This window comes from Arachis stenosperma, chromosome 9, assembly GCF_014773155.1.
Source record: "Arachis stenosperma cultivar V10309 chromosome 9, arast.V10309.gnm1.PFL2, whole genome shotgun sequence".
NCBI lineage: Eukaryota > Viridiplantae > Streptophyta > Magnoliopsida > Fabales > Fabaceae > Arachis > Arachis stenosperma.
This window is the reverse complement of record NC_080385.1, coordinates 112,381,506-112,403,367: the sequence shown is the minus strand read 5'-3', so window position 1 is coordinate 112,403,367 and position 21,862 is coordinate 112,381,506. Positions and strand designations below refer to the sequence as shown.

General features: G+C 40.9%; 1 pseudogene; it reads right to left on the bottom strand.

Annotated features, from left to right (window-relative positions):
- Positions 1 to 1,656: 1,656 nt before the first annotated feature.
- On the bottom strand, positions 1,657 to 21,488 carry LOC130949820 (uncharacterized; annotated as a pseudogene).
- Between the last annotated feature and the right edge of the window lie 374 nt (positions 21,489 to 21,862).

The window sequence follows — 21,862 nt, the reverse complement described above, 5'->3', positions numbered from 1 at the left end:
CCCGAGGTCCGATAAAGAGCCCGGATCAAAGAAGAAGCCTTAAAACGACGAACGGCCCTCAGATACAACCAAAAGGTGATAAAACGAAGCTTCTCCACTCACGACCTGATTCTAATCCGAAACGACATCGGAACACAAAAATCGGGAGAAGGAAAGCTAGCTGCGAATTGGAAGGGGCCATACAAGGTAACAGAAGTCTTAGGGACAGGCTACTACAAGATCTCCGACCTAGAAGGCAAGGAGCTGCCCAGAGCCTGGCACGCCTGTAACCTAAGACGGTACTACAGCTAGAGTAAACTTAACCCGAGGTGTACTCTTTTTCCCCACGAGGGTTTTTTAATGAGCCACCCGGTTAAGTAGGACACCCGACCTAGTAAAAAAGGGTAAAAACTTTGTACATATTTTCCTTTAATACTAACCAAATTTCTTTATTTTCTCTTTCTCGTTATGAAGCATATCCTAAAAAGTACCCCGCCAAGGCGCATTAATTTATGCTCGACAAAACGCAAAAAATCATTTGCCAAAGGCCATACAAGGCCGGCAAAGATGAAGCGACGAGGTTCAAATTAATGTGAGAAGTTATAAAAGTAACTCTAAAACGGCTGGAAAAGCCGAACAAAAGACGTTACAAAAATAACTTAAAAAGGCCGACCAAACCACGAAGTCGGACCTAATTAAAGGAGGTACTAAAGGATCCCGAGGTCCGAGAACAAACTCGGACCCAAGAAAGAAAGCCCTAAAACGGCACAGAACTAAGACCTCGAGAAAACGCTAGCTAAAAGTTGTTGACCAAAAAACAACTAAAAAGCAAAAAAGCGGGAACGAGAAGCAAAATCGCTAGCTAAAAGTTGTTACCTGAAGAACAACTAAAAAGCAAAAAAGCGAGTACCAGAAATCGCTAGCTAAAAGTTGTTATCCAAAAACAACTAAAAAGCAAAAAAGCGAGTACAAGACATCAAACCGCTAGCTAAAAGTTGTTATCCAAAAACAACTAAAAAGCAAAAAAGCGAGTACAAGACATCAAACCGCTAGCTAAAAGTTGTTATCCAAAAACAACTAAAAAGCAAAAAAAGCGAGTACAAGACATCAAACCGCTAAGCTAAAAGTTGTTATCCAAAAACAACTAAAAAGCAAAAAGCGAGTACGAGACATCAAACCGCTAGCTAAAAGTTGTTATCCAAAAACAACTAAAAAGCAAAAAAGCGAGTACAAGACATCAAACCGCTAGCTAAAAGTTGTTATCCAAAAACAACTAAAAAGCAAAAAAAGCGAGTACAAGACATCAAACCGCTAAGCTAAAAGTTGTTATCCAAAAACAACTAAAAAGCAAAAAAGCGAGTACGAGACATCAAACCGCTAGCTAAAAGTTGTTATCCAAAAACAACTAAAAAGCAAAAAAGCGAGTACGAGACATCAAACCGCTAAGCTAAAGTTGTTATCCAAAAACAACTAAAAAGCAAAAAGCGAGTACGAGACATCAAAATCGCTAGCTAAAAGTGTTATCCAAAAACAACTAAAAAGCACGAAAGCGAATACGAGAAAGCAAAAACACAAAACATGGCATAATAAAGCTACAGAGTAGCTAAAATAAATGTTCAAAAGTGTTGGCGAAAAACATAAGCCCACAGGTCGGGCAAAAGAGCAGAAAACAAAAGATCACTGAGGACCAATGGAATACTTTCCAGTCTCAGCATCAAAAACAGAAACTGGGACTGCATCGACAGCACCGTCATCCCGACTTGAAACCTCCACACCCGACCTATCCACAGCCAAAGGTGAGGGCGGGTTCTCAACCAGCACCTCGGGATCAGACACTGGAGCCTGGGGATCGGACACCGGGACCTCATCCTCGGCAGGAGCTGGAACAATCTTTCCCTCCACAACTATGTTATCAGTGCTGAATAGGGTCAAATTCAGGTCGGGAGCAAGAACCCGGACCTGATCCCTTAAGTTTGCAAACATAGCATCCATACCCTTGGCCACATTATCCTCCAGCTCATAGTAATCATCCCGAGCCGACTGCAGCTTCTCCTTCGTCTCCTGAAGCTCAGCATGCAGCTTAGAATAATTCTCCGTCGCCACCCTCGCCGTTTCCTCAGACGCCTTCGCCGCCGCCACAGCCGCGGTAGCCTTAGTCTTTTCATCCTCCAAAGACTCCTCCAGCTCGGCAATCCTGGCATCCTTCAGCTGACTAATCTTGTCAAGCTCGGAACGGGCCTTCTCAAGTCGGGAGCTGGTCTCCCCGAGAGGAGCTTTCTTGAACTCACGGGCAATAGCGGCATGAAGGCTAGCCATCCGAACACAGCTCCGCGCCATGTACTGAAAGTGATGCTCCATAGACGCATCATCAGTAGAAATATAGCTTTGGGGGAGAATGTGCTGCTCAACCCAACTAAGAGCGTCAAAATCCTTGTCATTAAAGCCGGGAATCTCTTGGGCGGTCTTCTGCTTCTTGGGGGGAGGACCCGAGGTCGAGCTCGGAGAAAGCTGACCGGGTCCGGAGGACGGAGGATCCTGAGCTACAGCCCGGAACTGAGGGGTTGGAATGGTCTTCGACCGAGTCTGGGGACCTGTGGTAGTCTTCTGTGGAGAAGGTCGGGCAGAAGCCTCGGCCTCAACATTCCGAGCGGCCGCAGACTTCTTCGCCCGACGAAGAAACTTCATGGAATCAGCCTGAGAAGACATCTCTGCAGAAACAAAAGAAGGAGACTATCACGAAACAGAAAACCAAAACGAAAGCCAAAACACGAAAATAAAATCTCAAAAGGAGGTCGGGAACTACCTAACTCGGAACGGAGAAGGCTTGGATCTCCCAACATTTTCTTCGTATCCAAGTAAGGTGCCCGACCCCATAGACTGCTCAACACACCAACAAAAGCCTGTTCCACTTCATCTAGACTCTCAAAAGTGTACTTGACCGACACTACACTCTCTTGCCAACTAAGAGGGAAAGAAGGCTCCCCACTCTCATCTAAAAAGAAAGGTCGGACATCTCCCACAGCCCGGACTTTGAAATAGTAATTCTTGAAATCGTGGAAAGACTCATCATACAAGGTACAGAACTTCTTTCCGGCGTTTGCCCTAAAGGAGACCCAAGACACCTTCCCCCCACCCGACCCTGGTTTCGTCAGAACAAACAGATACGAAAAAAGAGAAACAGAAGGAGAGACACCCAAAATCTGACATAAAAGTTGGAAAAGCTTTAAAAACGCCCAAGAGTTTGGATGGAGCTGTGTAGGGGCAAGGTTACAAGACCAAAGGACCTCGGACTCCAACTCGGTAAAGGGAAGTCGGACACCTAGCTTTGAGAAGAAACAGTCGTAGGCATAGAAGAATAGTTTCTCGGAACTCTCTAAAGGCGGAAAGCACACCCTCTCTTCGGACTCCGGGGCTACCAACTCATAATCACGCTCAGACTCCCTATTCTCACAAATACTACACTCCCTACGGAACCTATTCAGATATTCAGAATCCACAACAGACGGAACCTTTAAAGGGGCAGGATCTACCCAACCCAGACCACTCGGAATCTTGGTCGACATTGCTTGAAATACCTTTCGAGACATAAAAAAATCTGGCCTACAAAGAAAAATACAGACAGCAAGCCAACAAATCACATGACATGCAGACAAAAGCAAATTCAGCAGAAGCAAGAAAAAGAAGTTCTTTTTAAAGCGGCAACCCGAAAAACGAAAATAAAAGAAAGAGCCCCCCCCATGCAAGCAAAACAAATGGCGGCGCCTCTTTCCGGGGCAACCCAGGCACAGAAGAAAAAAGAGAAAAGGAGCATAATAAAAGGCAAAAAAGCAAACCTGGAAGGAGAGGAAAAAAGGCGACGAGCTCCAACAAAAAGCGAAGACGGCAGCACAGATAGGAACTCCGAACGCTCCGACGGCAGCAAGAACAGCGGCGCAAAAGAAAAAGCTTCGAAGCTGAACACACAACAAAGAAAGGGGCAAATAAATAAAGCCTCCACAGAACGCCGCACGGAAATCGAGGAAGAAACGGTAACAAGCAAATAAATGCTGAAACGACCGTTTTCAAAATTCAAAAAGCTACTAAATGCCCGAGCTCGACCTCTCCAAAAGACGAACTCAGGCAGGGGCACTGTTCATACCCTGACCGAGCTCTCCAAACTCGGCAAGCTGATCGAGAGTCCGACCTCGCCTCAAGGCTCAAGCCGAGGTCGGACCTCGGACAAATAGGCCAAAGAAGGCCCATCAGAAGGAACTAAGCCCAAAACCTAAAGGCCGAAAGGGCCTGGGAAAGGCGGTTCCACAAAGATAAAGATAAGACTCCCAGAAGATAAGATAAGATAAGAATATCTTATCCAGGGAAGATCACAGCCAACTACTATAAATACACTGGAGCACCCAGGTATAACTCATACTCTAATTCTACTTGATATCTGCTTGGACCCCTGCTAACTTAAGCATCGGAGTGTCTTTGCAGGTACAACCCCCCGCCGTCCAATACAAAGGAGCTCGGGTCACAGACCCCTATTTCGGGCCTTACCAAGAAGGACCGAGCTACACGTTCAGGTAACCCTCGGAACAGGAGGTATACAGATGCTACTCCCATATGCAGCTGTAATGGGGTTGGCATATGACCCCAGAGTCCTCTTGGACTGATTAATTCCACTTGAGTCCATAATGGACAAAAGGGAAATAATAATGATTGCAAGGAGATAAATTTTTTTTTTGTTTTTTTTTTTGAATTAAACGAAAAATAAAAGTAAAAACAAAAAAGAAAAAAAAAAGAATAAAATTTCAAAAATCAAAAAGAAAAGAAGATCAAAGCAAATTGAGAACTGAATCAATTATTTAATTAAAAAGATTTTGAAAACAGCAATTAAAAAGATATGATTGAAAAGTTTTTATGAAAAAGATTTGATTTTTAAAAAGAGGAAAGAGAAAAACACAAAATGACACCAAACTTAAAATTTTAGAAAATCAAACACTAATTTTTTTTCGAAAATTTTAAAGAGAAAAACACAAATAGGACACCAAACTTAGAATTTTTTTATGAATAAAAAAAAAAGACTAAGAACATGCAAAAACGAGAATTTTAAAAAGAAAAATTAAAAGCATGTAATGGACACCAAACTTAGAATATGAAACTAGACTCAAATAAAAGACTCTAAACCAACAAAAACAAACAGTCCTAATCTAAGCAACAAGATAAGCCGTCAGTTGTCCAAACTCGAACAATCCCCGGCAACGGCGCCAAAAACTTGGTGCACGAAATTGCAATCACACTTTTGCAATCCCGCACAACTAACCAGCAAGTGCACTGGGTCGTCCAAGTAATACCTTGCGTGAGCAAGGGTCGATCCCACGGAGATTGTCGGCTTGAAGCAAGCTATGGTTATCTTGTAAATCTTAGTCAGGATATCAAAAATTATCAGGATTGATTGTAAAAAGCAGAAGAACATGAAAAAGGTACTTGTTTTGCAGTAATGGAGAATAGGCTGAGGCTTTGGAGATGCTCCATCTTCCGAATCTCTGCTTTCCTACTGTCATCTTCATCAAACACGCAAGGCTCCTTCCATGGCAAGCTGTATGTAGGGTTTCACCGTTGTCAATGGCTACCTCCCATCCTCTCAGTGAAAATACGTCCCTGATGCTCTGTCACAGCATAGGCTAATCATCTGTCGGTTCTCAATCAGACCGGAATAGAATCCAGTGATTCTTTTGGCGTCTGTCACTAACGCCCCGCCTTCAGGAGTTTGAAGCACGTCACAGTCATTCAATCATTGAGTCCTACTCAGAATACCACAGACAAGGTTTAGACCTTCCAGACTCTCTTGAATGCCGCCATCAGTTCTAGCTTATACCACGAAGATTCTTGTTAAGGAATCCAAGAGACATCTACTCAACCTAAGGTAGAACAGAGGTGGTTGTCAGGCACATGTTCATAGTTAAGAATGATGATGAGTGTCACAGATCATCACCTTCATCCGGGTTAAGAGCAAGTGATATCTTAGAATGGAAGCAAGCATGATTGAATAAGAAACAGTAGTAATTGCATTAATCCATCAAGACACAGCAGAGCTCCTCACCCCCAACCATGGGGTTTAGAGACTCATGCTGTGGAAAGTATACAAGAAACGTGTAAAAAATGTCATGAAGTCATAAGGTACTGATACAATGTCAAAAGATCCTATTAATAGTAAAAGCTAGTATCCTAAGGTTTACAGAAATGAGTAAATGACAGAAAAATCCACTTCCGGGCCCACTTGGTGTGTGCTTGGGCTGAGCATTGAAGCTTTTATGCGTAGAGACGTTTTCTGGAGTTAAACGCCAGCTTTCATGCCAGTTTGGGCGTTTAACTCCAAGTTTTATGCCAGTTCCGGCGTTTAACGCTGGAATTTCTGTAGGTGACTTTGAACGCCGGTTTGGGCCATCAAATCTTAGGCAAAGTATGGACTATCATATATTGCTGGAAAGCCCAGGATGTCTACTTTCCAATGCCGTTGAGAGCGCGCCAATTGGGCTTCTGTAGCTCCAGAAAATCCACTTCGAGTGCAGGGAGGTCAGAATCCAACAGCATCTGCAGTCCTTTTCAGTCTCTGGATCAGATTTTTGCTCAGAACCTTCAATTTCAGTCAGAAAATACCTGAAATCACAGAAAAACACACAAACTCATAGTAAAGTCCAGAAAAGTGAATTTTAACTAAAAACTAATAAAAATATAATAAAAACTAACTAAAAGGTACTAAAAACATACTAAAAACACTGCCAAAAAGCGTATAAATTATCCGCTCATCAGCTTGTCTTCAAGCAAAAGAAAGGAAAGGAGAGGGATAGAAGGAGAGCAAGTATCAAATGGTGAATGAGAGGAGGGAGGCCGAATGTGGATTTAAAGGGAGGGGGTGGGTTTTCAAAAATTTTGAAGAAAGATAAGATAGAAGATATGATTTGTAAAAGATAAATATGATAAGAAAAAGATATAATTTAAAAGTAAAAAGTTGTGAAAGATATTCGAAAAAGATAAATCTGAATTTTTATTTTGAAAAAGATTTGAGATGAATTGGAAAAGATAATTGAGTTTTGAAAAAAATTTGAAACGAAGTTGGGTAGGATTTGAAAAGGATTTGTGTTTATGAATTAAGATACATTTGATTTTTTTGAAAAAGGGATTTTAGAAATTAGGATTAAAATTTTTGGAATTGAAGGGTGAGAGTTTGTAACATGTTTATGCAAGAAATCATGAATTGAGATATGAAAATTGGAAAAAGTGTGAAGTAAAAATGAATTTACCTCCTCCCCACAATCCTGGCGTTAAACGCCCAAACGCTACATGTTTTGGGCGTTTAACGCCCATTTGCAGCTTCTCCTGGACGTTCAACGCCCAGTTGTTGCTTCTAGCTGACGTTGAACGCCAGGAACTCCTTTGTCACTCGGCGTTTTTCTGAACGCTCAGGACGCTGTAAATCTGGCGTTAAACGCCCAGAAGGTGCTTCTTTCTGGCATTCAACGCCCAGAAGATGCTTCTTTCTGGCGTTTGACGCCCAGATGGCTATCCTTACTGGCGTTGAATACCCAGTAGATGCTTATTCTGAGCGTTCAACGCCCAAAACAGTTCTTACTAGCTTTTTCGCACCAGTGAGCTTCCTTTTTGCTGTTTTATCCTGCGAATCCTTCTGTAACTCTGTGAACACAAACAATTGCTATTTTACCTTGAAGATAATTGACATAAACCTGTAAAAATCAATTAATTAACGAATAAGCTTTGTAAATGACTGGGTTGCCTCCCAGCAAGCGCTTCTTTATTGTCTTTAGCTGGACTATTACTGAGCTTTAATCAAGTCTCAGTTTTGATCATTCTTGCTCAAAATTGCTTTCAAGATAATGTTTAACTCTCTATCCATTAACAATGAACTTTATGTTAGAATCTTTATCTTGAAGCTCCACGTATCCATATGGTGATACACTTGTAATCACATATGGACCTTTCCAACGGGATTTTAATTTTTCAGGGAATAATCTAAGCCTAGAATTAAACAGCAGAAGTTTCTGCCCTGTCTCAAAGACTCTGGATGACAACTTCTTATCATGCCATCTTTTTGCTTTCTCTTTGTAAATTTTTGCATTTTCGAAAGAATTGAGTCTGAATTCCTCTAGCTCATTTAACTGGAGCAATCGTTTTTCTCCAGCTAAGTTGGCATCAAGGTTTAGGAATTTGGTTGCCCAATAAACCTTATGTTCCAGTTCCACTGGCAAGTGACAGGCTTTTCCATACACAAGCTGGTTTGGAGAAGTTCCTATAGGAGTCTTGAATGCTGTTCTGTATGCCCACAGAGCATCATCCAAGCTTCTTGCCCAATCACTTCAATGGTTAATCACAGTCTGTTCCAGGATTCTTTTAAGTTCTCTATTAGAGACTTCAGCTTGCCCATTTGTCTGTGGATGATATGGAGTAGCTACCCTGTGGCTAACTCCATATCGAACCAAAGCATAGTAAAGTTGTTTATTGCAGAAATGAGTGCCCCCATCACTAATTAGTACTCTAGGGATACCAAATCTGCTGAAGATGTATTTCTGGAGGAATTTCAGCACTGTCTTAGTATCGTTAGTGGGTGTTGCAATAGCTTCCACCCATTTGGATACATAATCCACTGCCACCAGAATATAAGTGTTTGAGTATGATGGTGGGAAAGGCCCCATGAAGTCAATACCCCATACATCAAACAACTCAATCTCTAAGATTCCTTGTTGAGGCATAGCATAACTATGAGGCAGATTTCCAGATCTTTGGCAACTGTCACAATTAAGTACAAACACTCGGGAGTCTTTATAGAGAGTAGGCCAGTAGAAGCCACATTGGAGGACTCTTGTGGCTATTCACTCACTTCCAAAATGTCCTCCATACTGTGATCCATGGCAGTGCCAGAGGATCTTCTGTTCTTCTTCTTTAGGCACACATCTACGGATTACTCTGTCTGCACATCTCTTGAAGAGATATGGTTCATCCCAAAGATAGTACTTTGCATCCGTGATCAATTTCTTTGATTGCTGCCTACTGTACTCTTTGGGTATGAATCTCACTGCCTTATAGTTTGCAATGTCTGCGAACCATGGCACTTCCTGGATGGCAAAGAGGTGCTCATCCGGAAAGTTTTCAAAGATATCAGTAAGAGGGAGAGACGCCCCTTCTACTGGTTCTATTCGGGACAGATGATCTGCTACTTGGTTCTCTATCCCTTTTCTGTCTCTTATTTCTATATCAAACTCCTGCAGAAGCAACACCCATCTGATGAGTCTGGGTTTTGAATCCTGCTTTGTGAGTAGATATTTAAGAGCAGCATGGTCAGTGTACACAATCACTTTTGATCCTACTAAATAAGATCTGAACTTGTCAATGGCGTAAACCACTGCAAGTAACTCTTTTTCTGTGGTTGTGTAGTTCTTCTATACGTCATTTAAAACATGACTGGCATAGTAAAAGACATGCAGAAGCTTGTCATGCCTTTGTCCCAACACTGCACCAATGGCATGGTCACTGGCATCACACATTAGTTCAAATGGTAATGTCCAGTCTGGTGCAGAGATGACTGGTGTTGTGACCAACTTAGCTTTCAGAGTCTCAAACACCTACAGACACTCCTTATCAAAGATAAATGGCATGTCAGCAGCTAGCAGATTACTCAGAGGTTTGGCGATTTTTGAAAAATCTTTTATAAACCTCCTATAGAATCCTGCATGCCCCAGAAAGCTTCTGATTGCCTTAACATTGGCAGGTGGTGGAAATTTTTCAATTACCTCTACCTTAGCTTGATCCACCTTTATTCCTTTGTTTGAAATTTTGTGCCCAAGGACAATTCCTTCAGTCACCATAAAGTGATATTTCTCCCAGTTTAAAACCAGGTTAGTCTCTTGATACTGATGTAGCGGAAAACGATCCGACACAAAACTCACCGACAAGTGCACCGGGTCGCATCAAGTAATAATAACTCACGGGAGTGAGGTCGATCCCACAGGGATTGAAGGATTGAGCAATTTTAGTTTAGTGGTTGAATTAGTCAAGCGAATCAAGATTTAGTTGAGTGATTTGTGATTTGCAGAATTTAAATTGCATGGAAAGTAAAGGGAATATGTAAATTGCATGAAATTAGAGAGGGCAAGAAATTAAAGTGCTGAATCTTAAAGAACAAGAAATTAAAGGGGCAGAAACTTAGAACACAAGAAATGTAAATTGCAGAATCTTAAATTGCAAGAAATGTAAATGGCTTGAACTGTAAAGGGAATTGGGAGTTGGATTTGCAGAAATTAAAAAAGGGAAAGTAAAATTGCAACAAGCAGAAGAGTAAAAGGGGTTTGGGATTGAATCGGATATGAAGCAGAAAAGTAATTAAGCATGGAAACATTAAACAAGGAATTGGAAATTGAAAATTCGGATCTCAGGACCCAAGAGACTAGATAATCAAGTCTAGATCTCAATGCCTTCCTAGATCCAACAAGAACAATTGCAAGGGAAATGTAAATTGCAAAGAAATTAGATGAAGAGCAATTAACCGAAATGTAAATTCAATTATGCAGTAAAGAAACAGAGAGATCCAAGGATGAGATTGAAACAGAATTTCTTCAATTCTCCAACCCAAGATCCAAGACAATTGTAATTGAAATTCAAAGCAATAAATCTAAGAGGAAGAGAATGGAATTCTCCTTCCCCAAACTACGAAATTGAAGATCACTCAGTAACTAAAATTCAAAGAGAAAGCTCTAAAAAAAACAAGAAAAGGAAGCTCCCTTAATAACTTGAATTCTAGCCTATTTATACACTTTCTTCAAATGATCTTCAAGCCTTGAGTTGGGCCTTTGCTCTTGGTGGAATTGGGTTGAAAGAGGCCTTGGTTGATTGCTCTGGAAGTTTGGAGAGGAACCCAAGTGAACCAATTGAACCGGATTAGATTTTTGTAGAAGTTGGAGTAAAAGTTTGAGTCAAAGTTAGGGGTCTAACTTTGAGGCTAACTTTTCGTATCAGAAAGCCAAATTTACTGATGCCAACGTTGGTGCCAAAGTTAGGGGTCTAACTTCGGCTCCAACGTTGGCCCTTCCTTAAGCACCAATGGCGCCAACGTTGGCGCAAACGTGAGTAGCTCCTGGGTGAAATTTTTATGCCAACGTTAGCCTCCAAGTTAGGGGGCTAACGTTGGCGCAAACATTGAGCAACCCTGGGACCAATTTTTCATGCCAACGTTAGCCTCCAAGTTAGGGGGCTAACGTTGGCGCAAACGTTGGGCAGTCCTGGGGTGTTTTCCAAATTCTCACGTTAGCCTCCAAGTTAGGGGTCTAACTTTGAGGCTAACTTTTCGCCCAAAAGTTTGTGCCAAAGTTTGAGGGCTAACTTCAAGTCCAACTTTATGCTTCCTGGTTCAATTTCACTTGTTTCATTGTCCTCTCTTTGCTTCTAGCCATTCCTTCTTACTTCAACCTTTCTCCAAGCTTTCTTCACCTATCATTAATCAACCAAACACATCAAAGCTATGCTCAAAATCATGAGATGTTCATTCTATCTTAATATGCAACAATTATAGCATCAAATCTTATGAAAAAGCATGAAGTTATCTATGGTTGATTCAATCAAAGGAAGCATGAAAATCTACCCAAATTGGCTTGCTTAGAGCCCAAGAAAGTGCATAATTCAAGTGAAAACAAAAGAAAAAGACTAGTGAAACTAGGCTAAGATGACTTGTCATCACAACACCAAACTTAAAGCTTGCTTGTCCCCAAGCAAGAAATGAATTATTAAGAAGAAAGAATGAAATGGAAGATGATGTTCATGCTAGCAGAATATTATTGGTAGTTCATGGGATTTTGTGTGGATATGCACATACTCACTTCTTACTGATTCTTAGGCTTTAGAAAGTCTCCTTCAAGCTTCAAGTACCATACTGCTATGACCTCTCATTATTCCTTTATCCTTGGCTATTACTTTGTTCTAAGGCTTTATTTGAGTGTCATGTGTAGCAAGTTCATATTCTTTTCTGTATACTTGACACATTATTCACCATGGACACTTGGCTCACATTCCTTCTTAAAATATTGATGCCCAGCACCTCTTTGGGTTACTAAGTGCCTTGTAGTTAGGTTGCTCTTGATAATGGACTTTCAGCTGATGATCCAGGATTAGTTAATCCAAGTCACCAAGTGTTGAAGCACTCCAAAGAGCTTACTAATCCAAGCAGATCCTAGTACAAAGACACCACAGGCATATATTTTAAAGTTCAAGCTATTGGTGTCCTGCCTTGTTTTTGTTCTCTTTTTCTTTTCTTTGCCACTTTTCGGCTATTTCTTTTCTTTCTTTCCTTTTGTTTTTCTTTCTTACCAAGGATCTTTATTTAATTGAGATCAATAGACAGTAGGTTACTCTATACTTGGAAGGAGATATCCTAGCTCTTTATTCACTAACAGTGAGCTATTATACAATCACACACATACCACCACTTACTATTATTCTACTTCTATCTAACAGAGAGTATCTTACTTCACATTCAAACATTTCTTTTATAGATTTAAAGATGCAGGGGACAGAACATGCTTTTAGTCAAGTGGAAGTAAACACACAAGCACCAATTTAGACTAGCTTACTTATTTTAAGAGAAAATTGAATCTGTTTGAACTAAGTGAACACTTTAATAGAACATACTCAAAACATTTCTCAACAGCAAAGGTTAAGTATAGATACAACCTATTGGTTTGTAGTTCTTTTATTCGTCCTTCTGTTGTGCCCCTTTTCGAGTCATGATGCGTAATTCCTTGCTACTTCCTCTGATTTAACAGTTTAACTCTGGGCAGACTTTTATGTTCTTGCTAAAGGTTATAGAGTTAGGACTAAAAAGCAGTTATATGGTTGAATAATCTGTTTGATTGCTTGAGACTAGCAATGTGCAGGAAGTTAGAATGTGTTTCTGAATGAGGTTTTGGTGGAACACCAAACTTAGAATCCTACATTCTCCCTTAAATTGTTTTTGGTGTGCAACACCAAACTTAGTTCCTTGCAATACATATCAATTATTCAACACTTCTATTGAAAAAGCTATGAAAAGAAAACTACCTCAGGTTGGGTTGCCTCCCAACAAGCGCTCTTTTATTGTCATTAGCTTGACATCCTTCCATTCTTTTCAAGAGGGCTGTAGGTTCTGGACCTCTTTTTCCTTATCCCATTGTCCTCCCAAGTACAACTTTGCTCTGTGACCATTTACTGTGAATTGATTCTTTGTTGCCTCATCAAGCAGTTCAATACTCCCATAGGGATAAACTTTTGTCACCAAGTATGGCCCAGTCCACTTAGACCTTAGTTTGCCAGGGAAAAGTTTAAGCCTTGAATTGTACAAGAGCACTTGCTGTCCTGGCTTGAATTCCTTCTTTGTGATCTTCTTGTCATGCCACCTCTTAGCTCTCTCCTTGTATATCTTGGCACTTTCATAAGCGTCTAGCCTGAATTCATCTAACTCATTTAATTGTAACAGCCTTTTCTCTCCTGCAGCTTGGGAATCAAGGTTGAGGAGTTTAGTGGCCCAAAAAGCTCTGTGTTCAAGCTCTACAGGGAGGTGGCAGGATTTGCCATACAAAAGCTGAAAGGGTGACTTGCCAATAGGAGTTTTAAAAGCTGTCCTATATGCCCATAATGCATCCTCTAGCTTTCTAGCCCAATCTTTTCTTGTGATTCCCACTGTTTTCTCTAGGATCTTCTTCAATTCCCTATTTGCCAATTCAGCTTGGCCATTAGTCTGAGGGTGGTAGGGTGTGGCTACCTTATGGACTACTCCATATTTGTGGAGGAGTTTTTCCATCTGTTTGTTGCAAAAGTGACCACCACCATCACTAACAAGCCCCTTGGGTACTCCATATCTTGTAAAAATGTGTTTTTTAAGGAATTGAAGGACGATTTGTGCATCACAGGTAGTTGTGGCTATGGCCTCTACCCACTTTGAGACGTACTCCACTGCTACTAAGATGTATCTGAAAGAATAGGAAGGGGGAAAGGGTCCCATGAAGTCGATTCCCCATAGGTCGAACAATTCTAATTCCAAGATGAAGTTTTGAGGCATCTCATTTCTTCTTGTTAACCCTCCTATTTTCTGACATTTATCACATTGGTGAACATATTCTCTGGCATCTTTGAAGATAGTTGGCCAATAGAAGCCACTTTGCAGTACTTTAGCAGCTGTTTTTTCTGGGCCAAAGTGTCCACCATAAGCTGAACCATGACAATGCCACAAGATATCCCTTATTTCACTCTCGGGAACGCACCTTCTGATTACTCCATCAGAGCATCTTTTGAATAGGAATGGTTCATCCCATGAAAATTTCCTTGCTTCATTGATTAACCTCTTTATTTGTTGCTTAGAGAACTCTTGAGGTATCTTCCTTCCAACTTTGTAATTTGCTATGTCAGCAAACCAAGGTGCTTGCTGGACCTGTAAGAGGTGCTCATCTGGGAAACTTTCATTTACGGGCTGAGAAGCTTTTTGAGTTGTTTCATGTGGTAACCTTGACAGATGATCAGCAACCCGGTTTTCAGTGCCCTTCCTATCTCTTATCTCAATGTCAAATTCTTGTAGAAGCAATATCCACCTGATGAGTCTCGGTTTAGCATCCTGCTTTGACATCAAATACTTAAGTGCAGCATGATCAGTATAAACCACAACTTTGGATCCTATCAAGTATGATATAAACTTATCAAATGCATAAACCACAGCTAGCAACTCCTTCTCTGTTGTGGTGTAATTTCTTTGGGCATCATTTAACACTTTACTTGCATAATATATAACATGATGCAAATTTCCTTTCTTTTGCCCAAGTACAGCACCAATTGCAAGGTCACTTGCATCACACATGAGTTTAAAAGGTAAGTCCCAATCTGGAGGTGTGATGATTGGTGCTGTTGTGAGTTTATGTTTTAAGGTTTCAAAGGCATGCCGGCAGTCTTCATCAAACACAAAAGGATTATCAAGCATTAACAGATTACTTAAAGGTTTGGCTATTTTTGAAAAATCCTTGATAAACCTTCTATAAAACCCGGCATGTCCCAAGAAACTTCTAACAGATTTCACATTAATTGGTGCAGGGAGTTTTTCTATTATCTCAACCTTTGCCTTATCAACCTCTATCCCTTTTCTTGAAACTTTATGGCCAAGGACAATCCCTTCGGGTACCATGAAATGGCATTTTTCCCAGTTTAAGACCAAATTAGTTTCTTGGCATCGTTTCAAGACAAGGGTTAAATGGTTCAGGCAAGCATTGAAATTATCACCAAAAACAGAGAAGTCATCCATGAAGACCTCTAGAAATTTTTCGACCATATCAGAAAAAATGGATAGCATACACCTTTGAAATGTGGCAGGGGCATTGCAAAGCCCAAAGGGCATCCTTTGGTATGCAAAGATTCCAAATGGGCATGTAAAGGAAGTCTTCTCTTGGTCCTTGGGGTCCACCACGATTTGATTATACCCAGAATATCCATCCAAAAAGCAATAATAGGCATGACCGGCTAACCGTTCCAGCATCTGATCAATGAATGGAAGAGGGAAATGGTCTTTTCTGGTGGCATCATTCAATCTTCTATAGTCTATGCACATTCTCCATCCAATCACTGTTCTAGTAGGAATCAACTCATTCTTCTCATTGGTGATGACCGTCATTCCTCCTTTCTTTGGTACAACCTGAACCGGGCTCACCCATGGGCTGTCAGATATTGGGAAAATTATCCCTGCATTCCACAACTTCATTACTTCTTTCTGGATAACTTCCTTCATTGTGGGATTTACCCTTCTTTGAGGTTGAACTACTGGTTTGGAATTATCTTCCAAGAGGATTTTATGCATACATACTGCAGGGCTGATTCCTTTCAGGTCATCAATGGTCCATCCTAAAGCATCTTTGTGAGCTTTGAGTACATTAAGAAGCTCTCCCTCTTCCTTCTTTGTCAGGGATGAATTAATGATCACTGGGAAACTCTCTGATGTGCCTAGAAATGCATATTTGAGATGGGGAGGTAGTGGTTTCAGTTCTTGTTTCCATACTTCTTCCTTCTTGTCCTGTTTCTCATCTTGCTCAATGAAGGTCTCAGCTACTTATTCTTCTGTTGCCCCTTGATTTCCTTCTTGCTCCTGAGAATTTTCTTCCAGCATTTCTTCCACCAAACTCTCTATCATATCCACTTTTACGTAGTCCTCTTGCTCAGGAATGTTTTGCATTAACTTGAAAACATTTATGATCATTTGTTCATTATGGACCCTGAATATCATTTCTCCTTTTTCTACATCAATGATGGCTCTTGCTGTGTGTAGAAATGGCCTTCCTAAAATGATTGAGTCACTTCCTTCCTCTTCAGTATCCAAAATCACAAAATCTGCTGGGAAGATAAATTCCCCAACCTTCACCAACAGATTCTCCACAATTCCATTGGGTGTCTTGATGGATCTGTCTGCCATAACTAATGACATCCTGGTGGGTTTAAGCTCTTCTATATCAAGCTTTCTCATCATTGAAAGAGGCATTAAATTGATGCTGGCACCAAGGTCACAGAGAGCTTTGTTGAGAAGTGTTTTGCCAATGGTGCACGACACCACAAAGCCCCCCGGATCCTTGAGTTTTGGTGGAATACCCCTTTGAATCACAGCACTGCATTCCTCGGTGAGTAATACGGTTTCCCTCTCAAGCCAACTTCTTTTCTTATTGATAAGCTCCTTTAAAAATTGGGCATACAGAGGCATTTGCTCAAGTGCTTCAGCCAAGGGGATATTGATTTCCAGCTTCTTGAAGGTCTCAAGGAACTTGTGGAAATGCTGGTCCTTAGCCTCTTTGTTGAATCTCTGAGGATATGGCAGTGGAGATGTGATGCTCTTTCCTATTTGTTGCTGTTCCTGAGTCATTTCCCTTGAACTCTGTGGCTGGTTTTCCTTCTCTTTGAATTTCTCAGTGCTTTTATTTGGCATCACAAATTGCTCCTTAGCTTCATCTGCCTTTGTTTGCTTCTCATCCTCTATCAATTTTTTGATGCTTTTTGCTTGCTTCTTTGTAGTGTCATTGTTGCTCATCAATGTTCTCCCACTCCTTAATTGTATTGCCTTGCATTCCTCCTTGGGATTTGGGATTGTGTCACTGGGCAGCGAGCTTGAAGGTCTCTCAACAGAAATTTGCTTTGAGATTTGCCCGATCTGCCTCTCTAGGCTTTTTATTGATGCTTCATGGTTTTTGGTTGCCATTTCCTGGTATTTCATCATTTTGTCCATCAAGGTCTCCAGGTTTGTGAGTCTTTGGGATTCAGGTGGTGCTTGTGGTGGGTTGTGAGTTGTGGGTGGTGGATGGTGGGCATTTTGGTTAATGGGTTGGTTATTGGATTGGTACTGGTTGAGGTTGGGGTAGTTGTTTTGAGGTTTTCTGTAAGTGTTTTGGTTGGTTTGATGCTGGTTGTAATTTTGGTTGTTTCTTGGGTTGTTTTGGTTTGAGTTCCTCTGCCATGGTTGTTGGTTATGGTTTTGAGTGTCTCCCCATCTGAGATTGTTCTTCCATGAGGGGTTATAAGTATCACCATAGATTTCATTTGGATTAGAATGCATGTACTGGACTTGTTCTTGCTGTTGCTCTTCTTGAACTTCTTTATTTTGTCCCCATGTGGTTGATGGTTGACTAGTGTTAACTGCTGCAACTTGGAGGTTATCAATCCTCTTGGTCATTTGCTCAAATTGTTGTTGGATTTGCTGCTGCATTAATTTGTTTTGAGCCAGGATTGAATCCACTCCTTCTAGCTCCATTACTCCTCTTCTTTGTGATGGTTGGCGGTTTCTTTGATGAGCAAAGAAATATTGGTTGTTAGCCACCATATCAATGAGTTCTTGAGCCTCCTCTGCAGTTTTCATGAGTTGCAAGGAACCTCCAGCTGAGTGATCCAAAGCTTCCTGGGATTTCAGTGTTAAGCCTTCATAGAAGTTTTGCAGCTTCTCCCATTCATTAAACATGGTAGGGGGCATTTTCTGACTAGAGCCTTGTACCTCTCCCATGCCTCATAGATGGGTTCAGCCTCCATTTGTGTGAATGTTTGTACCTCGGCCTTCAACCTTATGACTCTCTGTGGTGGATAAAACTTGGCGAGGAACTTGGTTACCAAATCATCCCAGTTGTTGATGCTGTCCCTTGGAAATGATTCCAACCATTGAGTGGCCTTGTCCCTGAGAGAGAATGGGAATAGCATCAGTTTGTAACTGTCAGGAGGCACACCATTAGTCTTGACAGTGTTGCATATCCTCAAGAAGGTGGATAAGTGTTGATGCGGGTCTTCAAGTGATCCTCCACCAAAAGAGCAATTGTTCTGAACCAAAGTGATGAGTTGTGGTTTAAGTTCAAAATTGTTTGCATTGACATTTGGAGCCAAGATGCTGCTTCCACAATGTCTAGGATTTGCAAAGGTATAGGAAGCCAAAACTCTCCTCTGGGGTGGATTAATATTGTTGTTGTCTGCTCCACCAAGTGGATTGGTTGAATGTTCCTCCATATCTTAGAATTCTTCGTCTGATTCCTCTTCTCCAATAATATTTTTCCCTCTGTCAGCTCTTCTTAACCTCCTGAGAGTTCTTTCATCCTGTTCGTGAAGATTTAGTGTGTTTCTTCTTGTACCTGACATACAATCATAACATAAGAAACGAACACACCAGTGTTACTTCAATCTACTGATGGATTGAAGTTTTAATTAATTTAAGCAAAACTTCAAACAGTTAGTGGGTTTGTCAAAAATAAAGAAAAAGTGTTTGATCTAAACTTCCACCTCACTTAATCATTGTCAATCTAATCAATCCCCGGCAACGGCGCCAAAAACTTGATGTAGCGGAAAATGATCCGACACAAAACTCACCGGCAAGTGCACCGGGTCGCATCAAGTAATAATAACTCACGGGAGTGAGGTCGATCCCACAGGGATTGAAGGATTGAGCAATTTTAGTTTAGTGGTTGAATTAGTCAAGCGAATCAAGATTTAGTTGAGTGATTTGTGATTTGCAGAATTTAAATTGCATGGAAAGTAAAGGGAATATGTAAATTGCATGAAATTAGAGAGGGCAAGAAATTAAAGTGCTGAATCTTAAAGAACAAGAAATTAAAGGGGCAGAAACTTAGAACACAAGAAATGTAAATTGCAGAATCTTAAATTGCAAGAAATGTAAATGGCTTGAACTGTAAAGGGAATTGGGAGTTGGATTTGCAGAAATTAAACAAGGGAAAGTAAAATTGCAACAAGCAGAAGAGTAAAAGGGGTTTGGGATTGAATCGGATATGAAGCAGAAAAGTAATTAAGCATGGAAACATTAAACAAGGAATTGGAAATTGAAAATTCGGATCTCAGGACCCAAGAGACTAGATAATCAAGTCTAGATCTCAATGCCTTCCTAGATCCAACAAGAACAACTGCAAGGGAAATGTAAATTGCAAAGAAATTAGATGAAGAGCAATTAACCGAAATGTAAATTCAATTATGCAGTAAAGAAACAGAGAGATCCAAGGATGAGATTGAAACAGAATTTCTTCAATTCTCCAACCCAAGATCCAAGACAATTGTAATTGAAATTCAAAGCAATAAATCTAAGAGGAAGAGAATGGAATTCTCCTTCCCCAAACTACGAAATTGAAGATCACTCAGTAACTAAAATTCAAAGGGAAAGCTCTAAAAAAAACAAGAAAAGGAAGCTCCCTTAATAACTTGAATTCTAGCCTATTTATACACTTTCTTCAAATGATCTTCAAGCCTTGAGTTGGGCCTTTGCTCTTGGTGGAATTGGGTTGAAAGAGGCCTTGGTTGATTGCTCTGGAAGTTTGGAGAGGAACCCAAGTGAACCAATTGAACCGGATTAGATTTTTGTAGAAGTTGGAGTAAAAGTTTGAGTCAAGTTAGGGGTCTAACTTTGAGGCTAACTTTTCATATCAGAAAGCCAAATTTACTGATGCCAACGTTGGTGCCAAAGTTAGGGGTCTAACTTCGGCTCCAACGTTGGCCCTTCCTTAAGCACCAATGGCGCCAACGTTAGCCTCAAGTTAGGGGGCTAACGTTGGCGCAAACGTGAGTAGCTCCTGGGTGAAATTTTTATGCCAACGTTAGCCTCCAAGTTAGGGGGCTAACGTTGGCGCAAACGTTGAGCAACCCTGGGACCAATTTTTCATGCCAACGTTAGCCTCCAAGTTAGGGGGCTAACGTTGGCGCAAACGTTGGGCAGTCCTGGGGTGTTTTCCAAATTCTCACGTTAGCCTCCAAGTTAGGGGTCTAACTTTGAGGCTAACTTTTCGCCCAAAAGTTTGTGCCAAAGTTTGAGGGCTAACTTCAAGTCCAACTTTATGCTTCCTGGTTCAATTTCACTTGTTTCATTGTCCTCTCTTTGCTTCTAGCCATTCCTTCTTACTTCAACCTTTCTCCAAGCTTTCTTCACCTATCATTAATCAACCAAACACATCAAAGCTATGCTCAAAATTATGAGATGTTCATTCTATTTTAATATGCAATAATTATAGCATCAAATCTTATGAAAAAGCATGAAGTTATCTATGGTTGATTCAATCAACGGAAGCATGAAAATCTACCCAAATTGGCTTGCTTAGAGCCCAAAAAAGTGCATAATTCATGTGAAAACAAAAGAAAAAGACTAGTGAAACTAGGCTAAGATGACTTGTCATCAGGCACCTCTTTAGAACAAGTGCTAGATGGTTAAGAGAGGAGCTGAATGAGTCTTCAAATACTGAAAAGTCATCCATGAAGACTTCCAAAAATTTTTCCACCATATCAGAGAAAATAGAGAGCATGCACCTTTGAAAGGTTGCAGGTGCATTGCACAGACCAAATGGCATCCTTCTGTATGCAAATACTCCGGATGGACATGTGAATGCTGTTTTCTCTTTATCCTGGGGGTCTACTGCAATTTAATTATAACCTGAATATCCATCTAGGAAGCAGTAATATTCATGACCTGCTAGTCTTTCTAGCATCTGGTCTATGAATGGTAAAGGAAAATGATCCTTTCTGGCAGCTATATTGACCCTTCTATAATCAATACACATATGCTACCCTGTAACTGTTCTTGTAGGAACCAGTTCATTTTTCTCATTATGAACCACTATCATGCCACCCTTCTTAGGGACAACTTGGACAGGGCTTACCCAGGGGCTATCAGAAATAGGATAAATAATCCCAGCCTCTAGTAATTTAGTGACCTCCTTCTACACCACCTTCTTCATGGCTGGATTTAGCCGCCTCTGTGGTTGAACCACTGGCTTAGCGTCACCCTCCAATAGGATCGTGTGCATGCATCTGGCTGGGCTAATGCCCTTAAGATCACTGATGGACCACCCAAGAGCTGTCTTGTGTGTCCTTAGCACTTGAATTAGTGCTTCCTCTTCCTGTGGCTATAAGGTAGAGCTTATGATTACAGGAAAGGTATCACCTTCTCCCATAAATGCATATTTCAGGGATGATGGTAATGGTTTGAGCTCGGGTTTGGGAGGTTTTTCCTCTTCCTTAGGGATTTTCAGAGGTTCTATTATTCTTTTTGGTTCCTCCAGATCAGGCTGAGCATCTTTAAAGATATCCTCTAGCTCTAATTCGAGACTCTCAGTCATATTGACCTCTTTTACCAGAGAGTCAATAATATCAATGCTCATGCAGTCATTTTGAGTGTCTGGATGCTGCATATCTTTGACAACATTCAACTTAAACTCGTCCTCATTGACTCTCAGGGTCACTTCCCCTTTTTAGACGTCAATGATAGTTCGTCTAGTTGCTAGGAAAGGTCTTCCTAGAATGAGAGTTGCACTCTTGTGCTCTTCCATTTCCAGCACCACAAAGTCAGTGGGAAAGGCAAATGGCCCAACCTTGACAA